At 37.6% G+C, this 25,631-nt stretch overlaps 1 long non-coding RNA gene across 1 annotated transcript; it reads right to left on the reverse strand.

The window, feature by feature from the left end:
* Positions 1–4,161: 4,161 nt before the first annotated feature.
* On the reverse strand, positions 4,162–5,031 carry LOC147503613 (uncharacterized). Its single transcript, XR_015220219.1, has 3 exons — positions 4,868–5,031; positions 4,362–4,772; positions 4,162–4,258 (listed from the first exon to the last, which is right to left on the reverse strand). It is a non-coding gene; the product is annotated as an uncharacterized LOC147503613 (long non-coding RNA).
* Positions 5,032–25,631: the final 20,600 nt, after the last annotated feature.

The following is a 25,631-nucleotide window of genomic DNA, read 5'->3' on the forward strand; positions in this document are numbered from 1 at the left end:
GTTTGCTGGGTGAAGAAAGGCCATCTGTGATCGTGTCTGATAGGGACTTGTCCTTGATGAGTGCCGCTGATATTGTGTTTCCTGACGCGCACAAGCATCTCTGTAAATGGCATATCTCTATGTGCGTCCTTCAGAAATGCAATGATTTTTTTCCTACCACAGAACTTGTAGATAAAGGCTAGTTCTCGTGGAACACTGTAGTGAAATCGAGGACTGAGGATATCTTCAACCGTAGAATTGCTGCTTTGGAAAAACACTATAGGGTTGAGTACTCCAATTTTGTTAGTTATCTGCGAGAGACTTGGTTGCCTTACAAGGATCGATTCGTAAGTTGTTGGACAGATCAACACATTCACTTTGGGAGTACAACGACCAATAGAGTCGAAGGGTCTCATGCTCAGGTGAAACGTGTTCTAGGAAACACAAACAGACATGATTTTCTAAGTATATTTTACTTGATCCACCCGATTTTAGAGATCCAGCTGTCTGAGATTAGAGGTACGTTTGAGAAGAGTCTGATTGTAACCCAGCACCACCACTGGATTCCTTTATTTCGTGAACTCAGAAACCTGGTCTCAAGAAAATGTTTGGACTTACTTTATGAAGAACTAGATACCCGTGTAAGCCGTGCTGCTAAGGACTCTGAGTTCATTTGTGGGTGTTATTTGTGCACCAGTCATGGATTGCCATGTGCTCACAAAATCATTGAACTTCAAAAGCAAGAACGTTCCATATCTTTGAGTGCTATCGATCCCTTTTGGAAAACTCTGTCTGTTTTTCCAAGTGTGTCGGTGGGTGTTGGTCCCGATTGTAGACCTTCGATGGATATGTTTATGAAAAGGTATGAAATGGCTTCTAAAAGAAGCGGGGGTTATGGTTAGGAAACTTATGGAGATTGCTGTACCAGAAAGTACATGGCTAGAACCACCTCATGAGGAGGCGAAAACCAAAGGTCGGCCTAAGGGTAGCTACAAGAGAAAGCTTCTAACTGAGGATGAGAACTCTTCAAAGCGAGATTCATCTGGTTTTGAACATTCCCAACGTGAGCATGAAGAGTAGGTCTCGTCGCAACAATCAGAACGTACGCCAAATTCCAAGCCTTCTCATAAAACACCCACACCATCGAAATACGCTACTCCAAACCCACCTGCAGAGAAGTCTTCTCCGAAACCACCTTTGCCACAAAAAAAAACCACACCACGGAATAACTCTTCTAAAAAATCACCTTTACCACCTAAAACAACGACACCACGGAATAACTCTTCTAAAAAATCACCTCAAAAGTTAGACATTGGCATCCTGAAGGGGCCGAAACATTACGGTTTGGATATTCCAAAAGAACTGTACAAATATATTGTTAAAGTGGATGACCCTGTGGGTGATGGCAATTGCGGGTATAGAGCAATGTGCATTGCACTAGGAAGAAGTCAGGAAGAGTGGCCGTGGATGAGAAATGAGTTGTTACAAGAACTTAATGACAACCTCCCCCTATACTGTACATTGTACACTTACAGTGAGATTAGGTACGTGAAACCTACAATTTTCCATGAATGCGGTTGGGCACCCCTTGGTAAGTGGATGAGCATTCCCTTTACTAGATATCTATTTGCTTTGAGATTTAATGTCGTCCTCATACATTTAGGAAGTATGTACTTCCATCTTATTTTGCCACTGAGAACCCAAGCAAATCTTGAGAGAGTAAACAAAGTGTTGGGTACCACTTACGTACAGGGATGTCATTTTGTCCATGTTGAACTTATTGATGATTGTCCGGTTCCAAAACCGATGCGAAGATGGCGTAGAGCTCGACACTTAATTGCCGATAGTTGAGATACTGCATTATAAGCAAGACAAGCGCAATTTACGGCATTGAACATTCCCAATTTAGTATTGGAAGACGAGCACACAAATGATGGGTCCGAAATACCAATAATAGATGTTGACTAGGAATAAGTCTATGTAATTAATGTTCATGTGGTTGGAATTGTAATTTGGTTTTTGATACAATTTTCTTAAACTTGATTGTATTTTTTTGTCGAATTAATTGTATGGATGTATGTATGTTTGTTTGATTTTGGAAAAAATGACTTTTGGGATTTGAACTTGGAAAAAACGACTTGTCTGTTTTTTTGCCACTTGAACGGTGTGGCCACACCGTTTGGACTTAGTCTCAAACGACATGGCCACACCGTTTAGGACCTAGTCCAAACGGTGTGGCCATGTCGTTTGGGATTTGAACTTGGAAAAAAAGACTTGTCTGTTTTTTTGCCACTTGAACGGTGTGGCCACACCGTTTGGACTTAGTCTCAAACGACATGGCCACACCGTTTGGACTAGGTCCCAAACGGTGTGGCCATGTCGTTTGAGACTAAAACTTGGCAAAAATGACTTGTCTGTTTTTTTGCCTCTTGAACGGTGTGGTCACACCGTTCAAGAGGCAAAAAAACAGATGTTTCGTGTTTTGGCAATTTATCAATGTTTTATACATGGCATATTGGCAACAAGAACTCGTGTGAAAATTTAATTCATGTAAGTTCCATTCTCAGTTAACCCTCACATAAACAACAATGAGCACTTCTTAGTTTAACTAACTAACCAAGTTAACCAAGTAACTCATTTCCAAACAACCATAACAAACAACCCAAACAACTTCTCTCTTTCTGTTCAGTCTTCTTTAAAAAACATGAATCTTTCAACCTGAAGCAAACTCACTCTTTATATTGCCTCATTTTCTCCACTTTTGTTGCTTTACAAACTGTTATAGTAACAATGGCTTTATATTGCCTCACTCAGTTATCAATCTCTCTTCAACTTCTCCACATAAACACTAGTACAAGATAGACCAAGGATCTAAATAAACATCATCAAAAGACTGCCTCTTGATAAGAGCCCAAAACTGTAGTTTTAACCCCTTAACAATCATACTTTTAGACCAATTATGTGAGTAATAATTAAGAGTTAATACTGATTCGTGTTTTTATGCATTTCAGGGCTTCAAAGTCTATTATGTAATGTGCCACTTTAGCGAGATAAAGGAGCAAAGGTCGGTTGCTAAGGAGTTCTGTGAATAAAGGCCAAGATTCAAGGAGACAAAGCCTTTGTAAAGCCTGGTCAAAAGATGAAAAGTCAAAGTCCACGCAGGCAGAAACAGTGCACAAAGTCGACATAACTTCCGAAGACCATATCTTTAGACTCAGACCTCGGAATTGGGCCTATCTTATGTCAAAACGACCGGCTCGGAAAGAGCTTTCGAATGGTCCAAGCCTTGACCCAATCAGAGGAGCAGAAGTGGACGAAACATCTGTCGAAGCCAACTGCAGCTGAAGAGCCCATTTTGGACTAAAGAAATTGGGTTTTGGGCCCGATTTTCCGGCCCAAAACATGGCTCCAAGCCCATGCACGATTTTTGGATCTGGATGTATAAAAACAAAAGCTTCATTATTTGTTAATGGCAGTTAGGTTAGGAAGCTAATGTTAATGGAGTTTAGGGTTAGAAAAATATAGATCTAGATTAGTTTTTAGATCTAGATCTAGTTTTGAATCTCCATTTTTATTAGTTTTCATTTCCCTTGTTTTAATTTAAAGTATTAAAATATTGTTATTGCTTCATTAGATAAATCAAGTAGTTTATTATTGATCAAATTCGATTTTGTCATTTATCTATTGCTTAGATCTAATTTCATTTCTTGGTTATTAGTCATTTCGTAGTTATTGATGTTAGATTTTAATTATTGTTTGTTAAATTTCATAAAGTTAGAATCTTTAGATTTAGTTGTCTTAAATTTATAATTAGTTTTAGTTTAAACACCAAACACATCACTCTCACTGTTCCTTGTGTTTGAATAATTGAATTCTATTTAAGTCTTGAGGGTTTAAGAGTGGAACGAAATCCTTACTCGTTGTATTGCATGATTATGACTTGAGAGTAAGAAGTATTGATTTAAACGTAAGAACGGTAGGATTACGTATTAGTGTTCTTGTAGCATTAATATTTAGGATTCTACTATTATTTTTACGATTATCACCTCTATAACACACTTCCAACAAGACTGCCAATGCTCAACACACTAAACCCTAAACTAACCAAACTCAACATTGCTAAATCTAATGCTCCTTAACGATATCGTCCGCCAATGAACTTGCACCGGGTCAAATTGTATGCCTCCATGAACTCGTTCCGTGCATCATCTAGAATCGCAGTCCCACCCAATTGCAGGCCTTGATTGAGCAAAAGAGAAATTTTATCGACGACGGGGTGCTGTCAAAATTAAAACGAAAAACTACATTAGTATATACATTTACATTTATAAAATACCAAAACAAAACAAAACAAAAATTAACGTTGTAAGATATTAACTCACCAGATTATGATATGGAAGACTCTGTAGGGAGTAGTGACTAAGATGATCAGGGTTTATCATTCGAATATGACTATTGTTTTCGTACCAACTCATGTATCTACTAACACACTCCCATGGATAAGACGGAATGGGTCCCCGTTGTTCAAGTTGAATCAAGTAATTCTGCCATTTACTCCAGTAGGAAGACGCAATATTAAATTTCACATCATACCCGCGTCCGGAAGTAATTCGCGTCGAGGTCTTTGGTCTTGGGGGATCTGAGGGTACAAACTGCATATGACCCAACTGACGCACAACCCTCGAAACATTGTACTGCTCGACATTATCAAGAAAGCATATAAATCCCTCGAAAAATGCTATTTCATCCACCGGCCGTGTAGCTCGGACTTCAACATAGGGATACCATTCAACCTGTCAAATAGCATATGATCGAGGAAATTAATCATTAACCACATACTAATAATATCAATTAATAAATAAAACTATTTACATACAAAAATGCTTACATCGGTACAAGTCATATTATCAATGGTGGCTCGGGTATGCTTCAATGCAGCTGTTGTGCTAGCATAAAAAGACTGAGTAACTGAGTACCTATGAGCACGAGACATGCTCAACTGATAGTCCTCATTTGGGTATGGCCTGAACACCGGGAAGTACTCATAAATCCATGCCTACATTAATATAGACACCCAGTTAATATTGTAATAGATAGATAAAATTGACATTGAAAAGAAAAACAAAAACTAATACGTAGGGAGAGTGAAATAGCCTGAAACACCCTTCACCTTGGCACTTGTGGCAGTCCCAAGACCCCTGTACAAGTAAGCCAATAAGGCTACACCCCACGCGTAGTCTCTGATCTCGGCAAATTTCGAAAGCAATCTCAGATAACAAACGGGAACTGCAGTTCCAGACGTGTCGGTGAAGGCGGTACATCCAAAGAAAAATAACAGATAAGCTCTCACAGCAAACTGCACCTCTTTTTGGGTTAACGCCTTCTTCACAACAACCCCATTTTCATCACGTAAATCTTTATCTATTACCTTCCCAGCAAACTGCTTCATCAAGAAATCCATCATAACTTTGGAAGTGAACTTATTGGATTTCATCTCCGCATATATCTTATCCATGGGTATGCCAAGATCTTTGTGGAGGACTCTTTTTGTCTGTTCCAAGGTCAAATTAGTGTCCCCAGTCACTGCTTTGCCTCTGATCGGAACTCCTAAGAGTTGGAAAACATCGTCCAACGTGATTGTCATCTCACCCCACGGCATATGAAACGTGTTGGTCTCTGGATGCCACCTCTCCACAAACGCAGAGACCAACACAGGATCCTGATGCATGTATACACCTAAGATCAGAGCACATAAGCCGGTCCTTTGAAGCTCCACGTGAAAAGTATAACAGTCTGAACACTCTCCGATGATATCCCATTGTACCAACTTGTTTAGGTGCCCATGACACTTCAACACCCCTCGCTCCGCCTAAAACAACAAAAACTTAGTATTAATGTATGCACAAGTTTCGTAATACAAAATTTAAATACTAATAGACACTATATGATAATATTACCTGCCCTTCCCAAACATCGTAAGCCACGTGCACTGCATAGTCATACAACATATGTGACACACAAGGGCCACCTCCATAAACACCTCTCTTGAACTCCAAGTCATTGTTAGACTTTCTCACAATATTCACTAGAGGTACAGGTACATAGACTTCCTCGTCATCCTCCTCCTCCGCGTCCTCTTCCTCCTCGTCAGTCTCCTCTTCTGCATCATCAACACCCTCTTCTTCACTATCAGCATGACTTAGAACTACACTCTTCCCACGATCCATATTTACGTCATCGTCATCTACATCTAAATCTAAATCTAAATCTAAATCTACATCTACATCTACATCTACATCTACATCACTCAGAATTGTCCCCTTTCTTCTCTTTTGATTTCCTAACTCTACACCACTTACAACATTACTGGGATCATCCGCTTTCTGATCCCCTCTACGAACTGATGCCGAAGTGGTTGTTCTCCTTCCTCTCTTTTTCTCAGGCTCCTCATCGCGACCCAAACTATTACTCCCCCCACCTAACAACTTCTTAGCACCCGTGAAAACACTTTTTGCTGCATTCTTCACATTCAAATTCTTTGTTTGAGGCATTGCTACAAAATAAATAGGAGTTAAAAATAAGATTCAACTAATTCAAATTGTTTATTAACAAGCAAATGCACAACTTCTAATACTAAGACATTCAAGTTGTAAGTGTTTATTAACTTTGGAGTTCACTAACTAAAGTCTAAAATATGCATATCCATAGCTTCCTCTAATTCTATGGCCAAACATGGTTTGCAAATACTAAAGCCTTCTCTTTTAATTTTACTTGTTTGCTTCATCACCAACAATTAACAAAGAAAGTTTGCTGTGAACTTTAAGTGGCACGCTCTACACTTACAGTGGTAGACTGGTAGTTCTTTTGAGAAAGTAGTCCAAACTTGCAATTTCTCCACTATATTAACACCCTTTTGGTGCCCCACAAACAACATCTCCTTTTCATTCTAAACACACTCAATAGAGAAAAGAGAGAGAAAATGGTTGTGATCACAGAAGAAATGAGAGCCAAGGCTGAACTTTGCTTTGAAGATGAGGAAGGAAAAGAGAGAAGCAAGTTCTTGCTCAAGGAAGTGGGACTGCCCACCGGCCTCCTTCCATTGAGAGACATACTAGAATGTGGTTACATGGAAGATACTGGCTTTGTATGGCTAAAGCAAAAGAATAAAATAGAACACAAGTTTGAGAAGATTGGAAGGCAGGCCATATATGGTATAGAGATCACTGCCTATGTTGATAAGTATAAGATCAGGAAATTGACTGGTGTCAAGATAAAGGAGATGTTAATCTGGGTTAGTTTGAATGAAATTTCTATCGACAATCCTGTCGATGGAAGGATTGCTTTCAAGGGATTGGCCGGTCTTTACCGGACTTATCCATTTTCAGCATTCGACAACCATGAAGTCAAGATACAACTCAAGTATAAGTTACCACCCAAGATAATTAACAATGTCGAGGTAGCCGAGGAAGTAAAGGAAGCTATGGTAGCCAAGGAAGTGAAGGATCCCATAGTAGCCAAGGAAGTGAAGGAACCCATGGCAGTGATCAAGAAAGTAGAGGAACCCCATAGTGGCCAAGGAAGTGATAAACTTGTAAGTGTTTATCAGCAAATTGCTTAGTTAACAAGGAACAAGAGAAGATAGGAGATGTCGAATGGAATGGTTAGAAAAAATAGGTATGAAAACCAATATCAAGTTTACAACACCACTATTAAGCAAAAATATTTTGTGAAAGGTAAAACTTATAGGAGTCAAAATCAAAATTGGACAAATATACATTCTAACTTATGGACTAGAAGAACAAGCTCTATAAGGTTTTGTGTTTGACAAAATCATGAGAAACAATAATAACAATCATTTAAATGAGTGAACATAATCAAATTTAAAGTCAACAACAAAGCCTCAACTTTCTTCTCCGTTTAGGAAGTCAGCATAGTGTAACAAACCATACCACAAACCAGAAGTTATTGTACAGCAGCTTCCCATTAAGTTACAATAGAATCAAATCTCAGTTTTCTAATAGTAGGAAGGTGAGAGACACAACCCCATAGTCTACATTTTCAACTACAGATAATATGCTCTAAAATCTAAATCGCTACTTTTTTTTCCAGTTTCCAGCCAAATGGTCCTCGTAACAGCATATAACTGTACTCAACAATCATCCGCATTGATGGTTCAATCAAGCAAGGTAGTAAAACATTTTAAGAACCTCACTGATATTAAGTTATAACCTACAACTAAAGTTCCTCCAAGAAGCATAGCTCTTCTTAGCATAGTCTACTATCTTAATATCTTATAAGTCCTACCAGTAGAGGAAAACACAAACAAACGGGCACACATATAACCAAAAATTACTGGAATAAATTGAAGATATCCAAACATATGAAACTTAAGAGTAGTTTTCAAACAAGTAGCTGCCAAGTTACAGATTATTAAAAGACATGATAACAGTTGACTCATCGCTACTGGAATCAGACCAAAACTCAGTAGAAACCTTCCTTCTCAACTCAACTCTCTGATCATCATCATCATCTATAAACCTAGTAGATTCCGAACAAGGTTCAATCCAGCTCGGATTATCAGAACTAACAGACGACCCTCCAGACTCATCAACAGTCTCACCAACTATAGTCTTTCCGTAACGGTTCTTGCAAAAATATATCTAATAGGTATGAACTACGGCATTGTTTTTTGACTTGTATGAACCAACCAAATACAATGTACAATGTATAAACAAACACCTTGAACACTCAAACTACAATGTATGAACAAACTACAATGCATAAAAAAACTCACTTTGAAAGCAAAAAACTCACTTTGAAATTGGTGTTGATAGAAGAGCTTGGGATCGGGATCGAGATCGAGCAGTAATTGAAACCACCAATTGATTTGAAACCACCAATTGATCGAGATCGAGCAGTAATTGAAACCACCAATTGATCGAGATTGAGCAGTAATTGAAACTTACTAATGGTGGGTTTGATCGAGATCGAGATAAAGAATCGAGAGTTTGATGGAAACAAAGAATTGAAACAGAAATCGCGAGTTCGTTTTTGTGGGTTTGATTTTGGTTAAGAGAAATCGCGAAATCGAGGGTTTGAAGGTTGAAGGTGGTAGCCGGTTTTCCAGTTTCTTGGGTATTTGGTTGGGGGGTGTATAATTCCAAGTTAAGCCAACCTGATAATGGGCGCACTCCCAACTTCGGTCCGCCCAACACAAATTGGGGTCTGGCAGTAACAGGACTCTTAATTAAAAGGGCAAAAATGTAATTTACATCTTAGATTTTAAATTAGATTAGATTTTGGTTTGGATATTACACGAACCATTTCAACTAACAAAATTATTAGTCTTCCTCCTCCCCTAACTTCATTTAATACAATCATCATCGATCACATTTATTTGTTAATTGAATCAATTTCAATTCGCAGTTACCGGTCAAAAGTTCATCTTACATTCTTACACACTATCAACATTTACAGTAACAATAAGGTTAGTAAACTAGTTCCTCAACTGAAAGAAAGATTTTTGAAACATGTTTGCAATTCAATTTGCAATTTGTGTTATAATGTGTTGAGTTCTTAGGGTTTATTTCTTAATTTTGGAGATTCATTCCCATCCCATGAATGACATTCTATGTATATGCTTTATGAGAACGAACGATACATATAATATATCATTCTAGTGGATAGTTCAAAAACATTTTCCCAAAAATGGATGAATGATAGATGACAAATATCAACCTTGTTAGACAACATTCTCCCAAAAAGGGAGGGGGGCATTCTATCTATTTGTCTTCTAAGAAGAAATGGTACATGTAATATATCATTGTAATGAATAGTTCAGACTTCAAAAACATTCTAGAGGCAATAATGAATGATAGATAACATTTGTCATCCTTGTTGGACAACAAAAAAGGAAATATGCCTGGACGGGGCTGTAAACCCATATTAAGAAAGGAAATTAGTGGAATAACCATTATGGCACTGCCCTTTTGCCAAGTGGATGCCAACCCATTTTGTTGGGGGTAAATGGTCGCGCCCCCTCTCTAATGTCTTACAAGTATTACCATTTAGAGGGTGTAGAACTGTGTAAATTTGTGCTAAGAGTCTCTATTTGTTTTATGTAGTGATCCTAACATGAATTATATATCCAAGGACGATGAAGAATGGCTTAGAAATACATGTTATGACAGTTTTAGGTCTGAGGAAGAGGATGAATCAAATGTTTCCATGGTGGATAGTGAAAATGATGAAGTTACAGACACCAGGGATGCATTCGTGAGTAGGCCAGAGGCTGATAGGCTTTATGAAGAAGACAAAACAACTTTTTATTCTTTGCAGTTCAAAACTTTGGAGGAGGCGTATAAACTTTATAATGATTATGCCAAAGTAGTGGGCTTTAGTGTTCGTAAGGATACTTTGAGAGTTCATAAAAATAGTGATCGTGTTAAGCGGAGATTTTTGTGCCCAGTTGCAGGTGAACGAGATCCAAAGCGTCTCATACCGAGGAAACACAAAAAAGCACCCAAAGCAATCACTCGATTTAAATGTGAAGCTCGTTTTGAGGTTGGTTATGATTTCCAAGAAAAGTTGTGGATTGTGAAAGATTTTGTTGGGGATCACACACATTTACTTGTGCCGTATCCAAACTCGATGTTCAGTTGATCACATAGAAAAGTGCCTCTATGATTTGGAATATGCTAGGACTCTGAATGATGTGGGCATTCGTCATTGCAAAATAACGGATATCTTTGTACGTAGAGCTAGAGATTTCTCAAATGTTAGCTTTCTGAAGAAAGACTTGTATAATAAATTGGGGTATGATAGGAGAATTTGTTGTATTGATGGCGATGCCAACACTCTGCTGGGTTACATGGATAGCAAGACAAAGGAAAATCCTTTCTTTCACCATAATTACCAATTAAATGAGAGCGGGCAGTTAGTTCAGCTGTTTTGGGCAGATTCCACCTCATTTATAGATTATAGTTGCTTTGGTGATTTGTTGTTGTTTGATTCAACATATAGGAGCAATCAATACAAGATTCCGATTGTAGTGTTTGCTGGGATCAACAACCATCGACAGACAGTAATTTTTCGTTTTGCATTGATGACAAGTGAGACGGTGGAGTCTTATAAATGGGTATTACAATCATTTATTGATGCAATGTATGGAGAGCACCCAAAATCTGTGATTACTGATGGTGACCCAGTGATTAGTGAGGCTTCGATATTGACTCTCCCAAATTTGAAGCACCGTTTGTGTTGTTGGCACATCATGAATAATTGCCTCAAGAATGTCCCCAAGCAAGGATTTTTAAAAGCCTTCAACTCGATGATGCATATGAAGGGCTCCTGCAATGAATTTGATAAACGATGGGAAAAGTTCGTGGAAAATTACAAGGTTGATAAGCACAATTGGGTGGGAATGATATACAAAAAAGGGAAAAGTGGTCAGAAGCTTATCTCCATGGTTATTTCTTTGCTGGTTGTAAAAGCAACCAGCGGTGCGAGAGTATAAATTATGTTATACGACATCATGTGAGGCCTGGCATGTGGTTGTTTGATGTTTTTGGGAAATTGGAAATTGCAGTTTGGAATATCCGCTAGAGAGAGTATGAGGAAGAGGTGAAGACTATAACGAGCATGCCTGTTATCAATACCCACTTAGATGAATATGCAAAATAGGTTAAATCTATCTACACTCGAGCTTGTTTTGATGTTTTCATGATAGAGTTAAAGCAAGAAGTGATGTACACTGTAGAGGGTAGAGGAGATGCGAGTGAGAATGTTCGTACATACACTGTAAGTCGTAATTTAAACAGACATAAAAAGTCAATTGTGAAATACAACGTCCTAGAAAGGGAAGCTAATTGCTCATGTGGACTATTTGATTCATCTGGATTTCCTTGTAGACATATAATTTCAATTTACAAACATGAAGACGTTCGACAAATTCTGCAGAGCTGCTTTTCTAGGAGATGGACCCGGGTCGCTAAATCAGTTGTTAGAGTACCTGGTCCAAATGATTCCAATCAGTCTACCACAGCCATTCGTTATGGTGAACTTACAAGCAACTGCAAAGATATATGTTTGTGGGATTCCAAAACTCAGGGAGACAGTGAAGCCTTTAAAGTCGTGTTAGCTTCTTTCCAAATAAATTATGAGACTCGATCTACTTTGGATGGCAGGCCCCAGGTTCACTCTGACATACCTTCTACTCATGATTGAACTTATAGAATGGATGAGACTCCATCAACTTTTGAATGCACCCCACCAATTCCCTTCGAGTTTTCTTTTACTCCTCCTAAAACCACACATCATCAATCAGTTAATGATCCACCATATGTAAAATGCAAGGGTCGGCCCAAAAATCCTAGTAAACTAAAAGGTTAGAACGAGATGAAAGAAATAAGTGTGGCAATTGTGGTATCGTAGGGGACACGAAGCCCAAATGCCCACGCTTGTGTCCAAAAGGTAGGGGTAAGTTTATATAAGTTGGTGACAGCCTTGTTTAATATTGTAATGATCCATTTTCTCAATCATTTGTTAACACTTTGTTTGATTATTTTTGATGGGGTAGTTGCTTGTGATTTTTATTTGGCCGCATTTTTTTTGTGGTGCGCTGATAAGAGCCCAAAACTGTAGTTTTAACCCCTTAATAATCATACTGTTAGACCAATTATGTGAATAATAAGTAAGAGTTAATACTGATTATGTGTTTTTATGCATTTCAGGCTTCAAAGTCCATTATGTGCAGAAATGTGCCACTTTAGCGAGATAAAGGAGCAAAAGTCAGCAGAACTTCCGAATGCCATATCTTTGTACTCAGACCTCGGAATTGGGCCTACCTTATGTCAAAACGACCGAATCGGAAAGAGCTTTGCAAAGGTCCAAGCCTTGACCCAATCAGAGGAGCAGAAGTGGACGAAAAGTCTGTTGAAGCCGAATCTAGCTGAAGAGGCCTTTTTGGACTGAAAGAATTGGGTTTTGGGCACGATTCTCGCCCCCAAAACATGGCTCCAAGCCCATGCACGATTTTTGGATCTGAAAAGATATTAAAACAAAAGCTTAGCTCTTTGTTAATGGTAGATAGGTTAGAGTAAAAAGTAGCCATTAAAATAGCTTCTAGATCTAGTTTTATTTAATTGTTTTTGATTAAGTGTAGTTTAAAAATCCAATTATTGTATTAGATTAAACCCTTGAATCTTGTTCTTCATTTTGATTAGATCAATAAAGTAGTATTTCTATCAACTTCGATTTTTGTCATTTCCATTTCTAGATCTAATTTAAATTCCTGTCCTTATTGCATTTTAGTCATTAACTTAGATTTCATTATTGTTTAATTAAGTAAATTTCAATTCTTTATATCATGTTTAGTTTAAATTTAATCGGAAATGATTGTGTAATGATTCTCGGCTAAACCTCCATTAGAGGGGGTTGAGAAACCTTGATGAAAGCTTGATTCCGATTAACGTAGATTCGTCGTAATTTCCTTTCCACTCTAGAAACGTTTAGTTCACCATGAGAATGGGTTTAATCGTTCACATGCTAGTTATTAATTGGTAGAAATGCCATGTGTAATTAGGGATTAGGAAGAACCAATTGTTCTCACAAGCGATTCAATTCGGATTCTGACGATTAAGTAGTTAATAGGATTAAGTCGAAGTTAAGGTGGAATCAATTCCCCTCTAACTCCTTATCATCAAATCAACGTAGCATTCCCTTAGTTATTCCTATCGTCGACTAGTTGCATTTAGGTGGGTAGTTGCATCGTAGTCTAGTTGCCTTTTCAGAAATCTCTCATTAGACTTTAAGAAGAATACTTACACGCGTGAGAACACATCTTGGAAGGACTAGGAGTGGAACGAATCACTCTACTCCACTATATCTCATAGGATTGAGAGTAGAATCTTTGATAAACATAGGCTCGCTCATAAGTTAAGTTTTAGTTTACTTACGTTTTGAATTCATCGTTCATTTCGTAGGTAAACTACTCATTTTACATTTATCATGCGCTCTGTTGTAGGTGTAAATAGGGAGAATGTTGAGCGCAATGCTCGAGCTGCAGATGACGAGTTGAACGGAGATGTTGGATGTAAGTTCCTATATGAGTATTTTTTCTAAATAAATTTACTTATGTAAGTAAATGCGCTTAAGACGTTTTAAGAAAAATAACACGTATCTATGTAGATCTCTCTTTTGGATTATGAAATTTCCTTTGTGAAGAGATGAAGTTTTATTTTGGGTTGCTTGTTATATAGTTGTAGTGGAAGCAGCTGAGCAAAATGGGAGAGCTAGAAAGAACAAGTGTAGCAACTTTCAATCTACAGAGCATACAAAGCGTAGGTGTCTACATGTGCCCAAATATAATTTGCAAGGTATGCGAATGTTTCCATTTTTGCTCATTTTCAGTGTTACCTGCTAATGATTATGACTTTAGAAGGTAAATAACGCAATATAAATATTGAACTTACAGGCCTATTGGTTGATAATGTCCCTGATGATGATGATGTCCCAGATGACGATGTTGGGTGTGAGCCTCAAGACGGATATAGACTCCAAAAGTTTTGTAGTGATGATGGACATGTCTTTTTCTGAATGATAAATATATGATGTAAGGGAAAAAGAATATTTGGCTTCGAACAATATAGAAGTCTGCAAGTTATTTTAAGCACTCGTTGCGAAATATTCTGACATTTTTGTAATATATTCTAACATGATTTTTGTAATAGATTTTGGAATTTTATTCACTGCAACATTCTTAGTTGCTCAATAAGATGGTATATGGTATATAGCATTCCGAATAATGGATGGTATATAGTATGTAACATCCATTCACTGCGGCATTCTTAGTTGCTCAACAGGATGGTATATGGTATGTAACATTCCGAATAATGGATGATATATATTATGTACCATCCATACTTAGGTAGTACAAACGAAACTGGCCTTAACGACCTACTCAGATCGTTGGACTATAGAGCCAAACGATCTTATGGGGCCGTTTATAATAATGGATGGTATATAGGATGTACCATCCATACTTTGGCAGTACAGACGAAACTGGCCCTAACGACCTACTCAGATCACTCGACAATTTTCAAATTTCGAATGAAATATATTGGACCCTAAGGTATTTTCCTTCTAACCACTCCCACTTTATTTCCAACCCACTCCAAATATCGCGCACTCATCTCGCCCACTCCATCTCGAGATCTAAGGGCCCAAATTAAAATGAATCAAAATCAAAATTCTTTACTCCCAAAAACAACCAAACTTGAGAAACTTTAAATCGAAACCTTCGCTCCCATTGTACCCACTCTAAATCGAAATTCTCAAACTTGCAATACTCAAACCAGAACCAAATTGATACGGGTGCTTGTAAACTTGCAATATTGGGTTTGTTTATCAGCTTGGCAAGTACAAGAAATACAATCATGCTATTCAGTTTTTTTTTTTTTTTTTTTTTTTTTTTTTTTTTTTTTTTTTTTTTAAACTCTCTTTGCCCCTTCTTCATTTGGTTAGAATTATATTAGGTTTAGGCAATGTGTATGGAATGCTAAAATGATATTTGTTGAAATGGGATTGACTTAAGTTAAGGCTAGAATGATTTATGAACTAGAATTTGCAACTCTAGCCTGTAGATGGCCCAGAGTCTGGAAGCTACAAACTCACGCCTGTCTTGCTAAGAGATCATTCTGTTTAGAAGGCATTTGATTTTGATTTGGTCTATAGGTGTTTTACACTTTACCAAGCTGCTTGTTGATCTGATTATATTACAACAAAGCCATTGTTGTGCATTACTACACCGTCTATGTTAATCAGATGCTCCCCTCGTTGGGTTTTATTAACTAGGGCATGTTAATTTTTTTTGCTAACTTCAGACAGAATTAGGAATTTGGTTTAAGTTGTAGAATAACTTTTACATTGGTTCATTAAACCATTTTCGATTTGGATTTTTTTTTTTTTTTTTTTTTTTTTTTTTTAATTTGGAGTGGTTATGTTCATTTTTGTTTGTTGTCATTTTCCAAAGACGACAACTATTTTTTAAATTACCTTGTTACTAATAGTTGTTTATTTTATTTTATTTTGTAGTAATAATGGCTCCTTGATCAAAGAATGTCAAGAATGTATCGAAAACTATCTACATAGGTACGATGAAATTGCTTAGTGGTGGCGAGTAGTAGTTCAGTCGTCTTCGACTTGCCGGTAAAAAAAAAGAAGAAGAGCTGTAACGCCCGTATTTTTAAATACGATTTTTTTATTTTATTAATTTAATTAAATTATTTATTTCCAAAATTCGCCTGACCGACCCGATACGGGATCACGTGGTTTGTTTTGGGCAGAGTCGGTGTTGAGGCAGGGTTTGGACCCCAAGATATAAACACTTTTTCTAAAATAGGGTTCATAAAATAATAAAAATATTAAAAATGGAAGCAGAGATAAAATTTGAATTTCCTGAGGAGGGTGGAATTTGCCGGTTGGACGACGAGGATTCGTAGGAGCCGCTCATTGCAATTGAAGAAATTATTTTGCTATATCACCGGATTTACAGTTTTCGTATATCGGTGTATAGATTTCTGTTTTTATATATTGATAAAACTGTCGGTATTAAAATTGAATTAAAATATGTTGAAACTCGGAATTTGGCTGTGGCTGACGAAGCTTTATGGCCGTTGGGCAGTTAAAGCCCCATTACAGAAATCGGCAGTTTTCCTTATTTTCTGTTTACACTCTTTTTGATTTACTGTGGCTTTGTTTGTTAATGGGGATCAAAACCCAGCGATTTGTGGATCGATGTTGCGGGGGTATATGAGTTTGAAACTGTTAGAACAGTTCAAAACTCTTTGGAGCTTTGTTCATGGAGGCGCCAGCCATGAATCCTACGGCCATCATATTATGTTGTTGGGTTTTGGGGTATTTTGTTGGTTGAAATTGGTTGATGGACGTCGGGATTGAAGTTTGGGTACTGTTGGAAGCTCTCAAGAGGCGTCAATGGCGCCGGACGCCATTACTGAGCTACTGGGGTTGGGCTGTTTTTGGTTTAGTGGTTGTGTTGTTCTGCTTTGTTGTGTTGAGTGTATTGTTGGAGGTGAGTGGGGGTTGAGTGGGCTGTTGGAAGCTTGAGGCCGGCCATTAATGGCGGCAGTAAAGCTTTTAGATCTAGTTTTGGAGGTGAGGGAAATCGTGATTTGTTAGTATGGGAAGATTGGGTTTTTCCATATGAGTCAAACCGCTGGGATGAGGGGGCGATACCGGTGAGGAGTGGCTGGCGGCGCGCGAGCTGCTGGTGGTGGTGGAGAGAGTTGCTGGAGGAGGAAGATGACTATTTCGGCTGGGCCTGGGGTTTGGGCCTTAGTGGCTGTTGGGCTGGGCCGAAATGTTTAAGTTCTTTGGGGCCAAATTTCTATTTCTTGTTGGGCCCGATTTTTAGTTAAGTTGTGGGCCGAAATGTTTTATTGTCTTGGCCGAAATTTCAATAGTGGTTGGACCGAAATTTCAGTTTAGTGTTAGTTGTGGGCCGAGTTCTATTCCGGATTTGGGCCAAACTAATTAGCCGCTTTTTTTGGGCTTTTAATATTGTTCGGAGCCACCCATAGGACTTAAAATAGATCCATTGGGTCGCGTAGAATAAATAAAGTGGACTTTTAGACTTTCGGGTTTTAAGGTTTGGGGCTTCAACAGATTAACCGTCCGAATCCACGACCGCGTACACGAGTTCCAGCGAGCTGGCACTTTGTCATTACCAACGAACCAACTAACCAATGACTGAACAACCCCGAACACTTAAACGACGATTTGACTTTTTGACTTGGACAGTTTGACTTTGACTAGAGACAGTTTGACTTTGACCATCGACCGCCGATTTTTTGGTTGGTTGACTTTGACCTTTGACAATGGACGGTTGACTTTCACCTTTGACTTTGACGATGGATTTAAGTTTGACTTTGACCATGACATGTTGAGTTTGACCTTGACCACGAGGTGTTGACGCTTTGACCGATTGACTTTGACCGTTGACCGCCGACTTTGACCGCCGACCGCTGAATGTTGACTTTTCCAGCTTTTCATATGTTTGTTTATATGGATATATATAGTAATAAAATATCATTTGATATTGTATAACTTTGGTTGGTAAATTATCTAATTTAGATTTGACGCGAAGTAGTGTGAAAAGATATTGCTTTGACTTTGATTGTGGATCGCTTAATTTAATTTATCGCTTTATGTGTATATTATATGACACCTATATAGAATAAAATGTTTGTGGAAGTTTCAGATAATTTGGTCATTATTATCTAAGAAAGATTTGACCTTGATGTTGTGTATTTTTTTGACACGCGATGATATTGAGATGTTAGAGACATTATATTCCTAATACGCTATAATAAAATGTATGTGATATCGTTGAAAGATTATGACACGATATCATATGTTGGGATATTTATATTAATCAATATCTCGGAAAATATATATACACCCATTATTTTATATATGTGAGATGCTAATATAAGATTGGTGAATATTTGCTCACCTGTGGTGTAGTCTGATAAGATATTGGCGTGAAAGATGAAATATGGTTATGAGATATATGAGATATTTCTAGAGATTGTGGCTTAAATCTGAATAAGGTAATCGACCGCACGATATATAGTAGAAATGTTTATGAAGTCATAGATGTATGACACCGAATAAAATTACATAACGAAAATCCTAGAACCCACTCACCACAACTCATGTGATTGGCCCTTCCGCGCTTCAGTTAAAATTTGAATGGCGCCCGGGCATTCTTCCGGGCGCTTCGCTTTGAATGGCCTTCGGGCGGCCCCCGGGCGAAATTTAATAATTGGCTTGATTATTCCGCTCGCAAAATAACGATGATGCGCAATATTTTATCCGAATAATGGCGCGTTTACATAGATTTGGCTTCCCGTGAGGATTTACTCGTCGCGGCATCCCGCCGTGGAGGTGGTTACGCATCGGAGCGCTCATTATGTAAGCGGAGGCATGTGGATGTATAATGTTCGGCGTCATTCTGCGATTGATCAGTAGAAATGGAAACTAGGTAAAGACATAGATCTGACGGATTTTAGGGACACGCAAAGAAAGCCCGAAATAATATAATTATGGTAATATCTTGGTTAATGATGATCTTTAAATAGATGAATGTATATAATATGTTTGGTTGGTTATTTGTTTAGTTGAACCTAAAATCGATGGAGGAACTACACGCCTTATTTATTATGGGTATAGTTTGTTGTGTGGTTAAGTGGGAAGTTAAAAAGTTTCGATGGAGGAACTACCGCCCCTAAATTATTATTCTTAAGGATGTTGATTTGTCGTTGAAAGTTAAAAGTACTCGATGGGAACTAACTACCGTAGGGATCGTGTATATATATGTATAATTATATGTTATATTTAGAGCTACTCACACCAAAGATTGTTTATAATGTCAATCCGATTTGCATGTTTGTTTATCTAAAGCGGTGTTCATTCAATGAACATAGTTGATAAGTTTTGATGTTTAGTGATGAAGAAGATTGGTTCTTTGCTTGTGGTTTCATTAAGCATCGCATCTCGTGTTGGTTTTTGTTTTCCTTGAGGTGATATAGATTTTCCGGTTGAGATAATATTATTTGCATTTTCATTTGTAAATTGTTTTATAATGAAGAGGACTTTGTTTAAGTTAAAAATTTTATTGGTTTTAATTATCCGCATATTTTAAACCTGCTTATGGGTTGTTGGGAGTGGAGAGTCCACACCCTGAAATCGAAAGAGTCGGGAACAATAATGTTTTTCCGAATTCGACTCAAATTCGGGTGTGATTTGGTATCGTGAAAGCATTTGGTTAGCTTTAGACTTAAAGCGAAGTCTAGGTGATTCTCGGATCGTAGTTTATGGGTAGTGTTTAAAGTATTATTTTCAAAACTATTTCCGCTAGTTGTTTTATTTTTACAAAGAAAATAAAATAGATATAGAAATAAAGAGAGTCAATATTTCTCTTGATTTGTTTGTACGTGTGATGTATATATCTATATTAGTTACTCTTGTGGAGTGCATATGAAATGCTTTTATTTTTCCTTATCATATAAGGAGTGGTTATATGTGTAATATGTTAATTATTAATGGATTTGATCAAGATGATGTGTGCTGTTATAATATTGTTTTATTGTTGGTGTTCGTTTTCACATGGATTATGGATTAAGTGCAATAACATGTTTGTGAACTTTGTATTTGAGTGTTATGTTATTATTCAAGAAATAATAAGATATTTTGATCTATATTAAATGAGTTGTATTATCTGATGGCTTTGTGTCAGACCTTGAGTAAGGAACTAATTGCCTCGGTGTTGGAGGAACTATCTCACTTCACTTGCATACTTGTAATGGATGGATATTATTTTAAAGTATAAGAGATTAATGCTAGAGGTGATTAGTTAGAAATAGATTGAATATAATAATAAAATATATCGTGTATTCTTTTTTGAGATGTATATACTTTAGATATATCGCAGTATTCTTTTGAGATGTGTATACTTTGCGATACACGTGTATTCTTTTGAGATGTGTATATACCGCAGATACACGCTTTATATATATTAGTATATAGATGAACTATTACCTATGTGATGTGATGATTAATATTGTTGTACCAAGAAAACATGCATGTGTAGGTTGTTTTCTTAAGGTCACGCTTACTAATGATTAATTAAAATAATGGTGAAAATTGTTATTTTTAATTTATGTAGAGGATGTCTTAATATAATGATGATCGTTATTTCCACAACAAACGGATTTTTATTTTGTCTTATAAGTGTGTCGTGCCTATAAATTATGACATGATTGATTAATATCGTTAAATTAGTTTCACATGATTTTGGCATATTCGAGTATTTACTCTTAATTGTTTTGTTTCAGTCTATATGATTTTGATAGAGGAACATGAAAAATTATTTTTTGATACGTGCTATATTTGATCCCGTTGCAAGCATGAATTAGGATTCAAGGGTGGTTTTAAAATTTAATATTTCTGAGAGCATAACTAAAGTAAATATAAAGTTTTATTATAGTATCCATGACATGAGTGATTTTTATTTTAAGTGTATTAGGACACTAATTTTCTTTTATGCAAGATAATGAAAGACTCCATAATGTGTTATGCATGAATGAACTTACCCCATATCATTTATTAGTTTAAGTAGAATATTATTTTTCGTAGAGTTGCTACGTATCAAGAAACTACATGCTAAAAAGATATAATATATTTATCTTGTATTTAAGGGACAGTAATAATTTGTTTTAATATAGACAGTTAAACTATGATATATTTTGTAATGGCATGAGGACATATATTCGGGTATTATTTAATAATAATTAATACCAATGTTATCTTGTTTAAGTTTAATCAACTTGCATTCTTGTATAGGTTCTAAGTTAATAACCAACGTTTTGTTCAGATAGTTTTATCCTCAATCTCGACGAGATTCTTTTGAGATGTGTATAAAGTCAGAATCTTAGATTTTTTAAAATGATTTTTTTATTTTATTAATTTAATTAAATTATTTATTTCAAAAAATCGCCTGGACCGACTCGGATACGTGGGCCGGGTTTTGGGTCTCGAAGTCGGTTAGAACGCTTGGGTTTTCGACCCAAGTATATAAACACTTTTCTAAAAATAGGGTTCATAAAATAATAAAAATATTAAAAATGGAGGCGAGATAAAAGCTGAATTTCCGGAGGGTGGAGCTGACGGTTCGGACGACGAGGATTCGTAGGAGTCGCTCGCAGTGAGTAGCTATTTTGCTATATCACCGGATTTACAGCCGATATCGGTGTATAGATTTACATTTTTATATATTGATAAACCGGCCGGTATTAAAATTGAATTAAAATATGTTGAAACTCGAATTTGGTCAAAACCGACGGCTTATGGTCGTTTTTTACGCTTAAAGCCCCATTACGTAAATCGCGCTTTTCCTTATTTTCATTTTACACTCTTTTTTGATTTATCGTGGGCTTTGTTTGTTAATGGGGATCAAAACCCGCCGATTTGTGGATCGATGTCATGGGGTATATGAGTTTGAAACTGTTAGAACAGTTCAAAACTCTTTGGAGCTTTGTTCATGGAGGCGCCAACCATGAATCCTACGGCCATCATATTATGTTGTTGGGTTTTGGGGTATTTTGTTGGTTGAAATTGGTTGATGGACGCCGGATTGAAGTTTGGGTATCCGCTTGAAGCTCTCAAGAAGCGCCACGGCGCTGACGCCATTACCGAAGCTACCGGGGTCAATGTTTTGGTTTAGTGGTTGTGTTGTTCGCTTTGTTGTGTTGAGTGTATTGTTGGAGGTGAGTGGGGTTGAGGGGGGTCAGTTGAAGCTTGAGGCCTGGCCATTAATGGCGCGCAAAAGCTTTTAGATCTAGTTTTGGAGGTGAGGGAAATCGTGATTTGTTAGTATGGGAAGATTGGGTTTTTCCATATGAGTCAAACCGGGATGAGGGGGCGATACCCGGGAGGAGGACCGATGGCGAAAGTGAGCCGGTGGTGGTGGAGAGAGTCACCGAGGAGAAGATGACTATTTCGGGCGGGCCACGGGTTTTAGGCCTTAGCCGTCATTGGTCAATTTAAATGTTTAAGTTCTTTGGGGCCAAATTTCTATTTCTTGTCAGGCCGGATTTTTAGTTAAGTTGTGGGCGAAAATGTTTTATTGGCTTTGGCCGAAATTTCAATAGTGGTTGGGACCGAAATTTCGGTTTAAATTAGTTAATGGTCGAAGTTCTATTCCTGGATTTAGGGCCAAACTAATTAGTCGCTTTTGGGCCCGCTTCTAATATTGTTCGAGGTCCACCCATAGACTTAAAAATAGATCCAATTAGGTCGGTAGAATAAATAAGTGGACTTTTAGACTTTCGGTTTTAAGGTTTGGGCTTGGCCATTAGGTCCGAACCACGACCGGGGTCATGAGCCCACGAGCCATACACTTTTGTCCTTAGCCATGAACCACGGCTATGACTCTGAACCCGTCGAACACACCTTAAACGACATACTTTGACTTTGACTTGACAGGTTTGACTTTGACTAGACAGGTTTTTTGACTTTGACCATCGACCGCTGATTTTGACGGTTGACTTTGACCTTTGACAACGGACGGTTGACTTTCACCTTTGACTTTGACCGGGATGTTTGACTTTGACCATGACATGTTGAGTTTGACCTTTGACCACGAGGTGTTGACCTTTGACCGCTGACTTTGATCGTTGACCGCCGACTTTGACCGCTGACCGAATGTTGACTTTTCCAGCTTTTCATATGTTTGTTTATATGGATATATATAGTAATAAAATAATCTTTTCGGATATTGATAACTTGGTTGGTAAATTATCTAATTTAGATTTGACGCGAAAGTAGTGTGTAAAAGCATATTGGGCTTTGATTGTGGATCGCGGATCGCTTAATTGTACTCACGCTTTATGTGCCAGATATTATATGGACACCTATAGTAATAAAATGCCGTGGAAGCTTGTATAATTTGGTGGTCATTATCTAAGAAAGATTTGACCTCGATGTTGTGGTATTTTTTGACACGATGATATTGAGATGTTAGGAGACATTATATTCCTAATACGGTATAATAAAATGTATGTGATAATGCTGAAGCATTATGACATGATATCATATGTTGGGATATTTATATTAATAATGATATCTTGGAGAAATATATATACACTCCATTATTTTATATGTGAGATGCTAATATAGCATTGGTGAATATTTGCCCACCTGAGAGTGTGGTGTAGTCTGAATAAGATATTGGCACGCGAAAGTATGAAATATGGTTATGAGATATATTGAGATATTTCTAGAGATTGTGGCTTAGTGCAATAAGGTAATTGACCAAGACGCGATATAGTAGAAAATGTTTATGAAATCATAGATGTATGACACCGAATAAATTACGAAACGAAAATCCTAGACCCCGACTACCACAACTCATGTGATTGGCCCTTCCGGGCGCTTCCGCTTAAGTCGAATGGCCTTTTCGCGCCCTTTTCGGCGCTTCAGCTTAAATTTGAATGGCCTTCGGCGCCCTCCGGGCGAAATTTAATAGTGGGTTTGATTATTCCGCTCGCAAAATAAACGATGATGCTAATATTTTTTATGCCGAATAGTGGCGGTTTACATAGATTTGGCTTCCGTGAGGATTTACCCGTGTGCGGCATCCCGCCAGTGGTGGTTACGCACGGAGTGGCTCATTATGTAAAGGGAGGCATGTGGATGTACATGTTCGGGCGTCATTCGCGATTGGGTAGCCAGTGGAAACTAGGTAAAGACATAGATACGACGTGATTTTAGGGACACGCAAAGAAAGCCCCAAAATAATATAATTATGGTAATATCTTGGTTAATGATGTATCTTTAAATAGATGAATGTATATAATATGTTTGGTTGGTTATTTGTTTAGTTGAACCTAAGGCGCTCACGGAGGAACTACATGCCTTATTTATTATGGGTATAGTTTGTTGTGTGGTTAGTGGGAAGTTAAAGGCGCTCAAATGAGGAACTACCCGCCTAAATTATTATTCTTAAGGATGTTGTATTTGTCGTTGAAAGTTAAAGCTTCGGTGGAGGAACTAACTATCAGTAGGGATTGTGGTATATATATGTATAATTATATGTTATATTTTAGAGCTACTCACACCAAAGATTGTTTATAATCAATCTCCCGATTTGCATGTTTGTTTATCGGGGTGTTCATTCAATGAACACAGTTGATAAGTTTTGACAGTTTAGTGATGAAGAAGATTGGTTCTTCGCTGTGGTTTCATAGCATTGCATCTCGTGTTGTGTTTTGTTTTCCTCGAGGTGATATAGATTTTCACCGAGATAATATTATTTGCATTTTCATTTGTAAATTGTTTTATAATGAAGAGGACTTTGTTTAAGTTAAAATTTTTATTGGTTTTAATTATCCGTGATATTTTAAACCGCTTATGGGTTGTTGGGAGTGGAGAGTCGGCCACACCTCGAAATCAAGAGTCGAACAAATAATTTTTCCGAATTCTGCCGAAATTCGGGGGTGTGACAAAGAGCCATGTCGGCATCCGCCCGTAGAGGGATCGAGAAGCCACTGATCTGAGTAATGTAGTAGGTGTAGGTGATTTAGAGGTAGTAGAAAAAAATAAAATAAGAAGGAAGAAAGAAAGAAATAAGGGCTCCTATTGCAGATGAGGATTTAGATTTAGATGAGGATGTCGATGTCGATGTAGTTCTTCCTGAGAATTTAGATAGTGGTGATAGTGAAGAGGAGAATGATGATGGTGATGAGGAAGGGGAAGAGGAGGATGGTGAAGAGTCTGGTGATGACGATAAGGAGGGGGAAGAAAAGGATGACGATCTAGAGGAGGTTGACGACGATTTGGAGGAGGATGACAATGAGGGAGAGGATGATGAGGAGGAGGAAGCGAAGGAGGAAACAATGGAGGCACCGGTGGTACGTTCTATTCAAACTTTTGTGAGAAAATCGAAGAAAGACAAGGAGTACCAAATAGGCACATATGGTGGTGGCCCTATTTATGGAGTGATAGGACGTTACAAAGACCTGATGTTGTATGACTATGATGTGCACGTTGCTCACGATGTTTGGGAGGGGAAG

Source organism: Coptis chinensis, chromosome 4 (genome assembly GCF_015680905.1).
Source record: "Coptis chinensis isolate HL-2020 chromosome 4, ASM1568090v1, whole genome shotgun sequence".
Lineage (NCBI taxonomy): Eukaryota > Viridiplantae > Streptophyta > Magnoliopsida > Ranunculales > Ranunculaceae > Coptis > Coptis chinensis.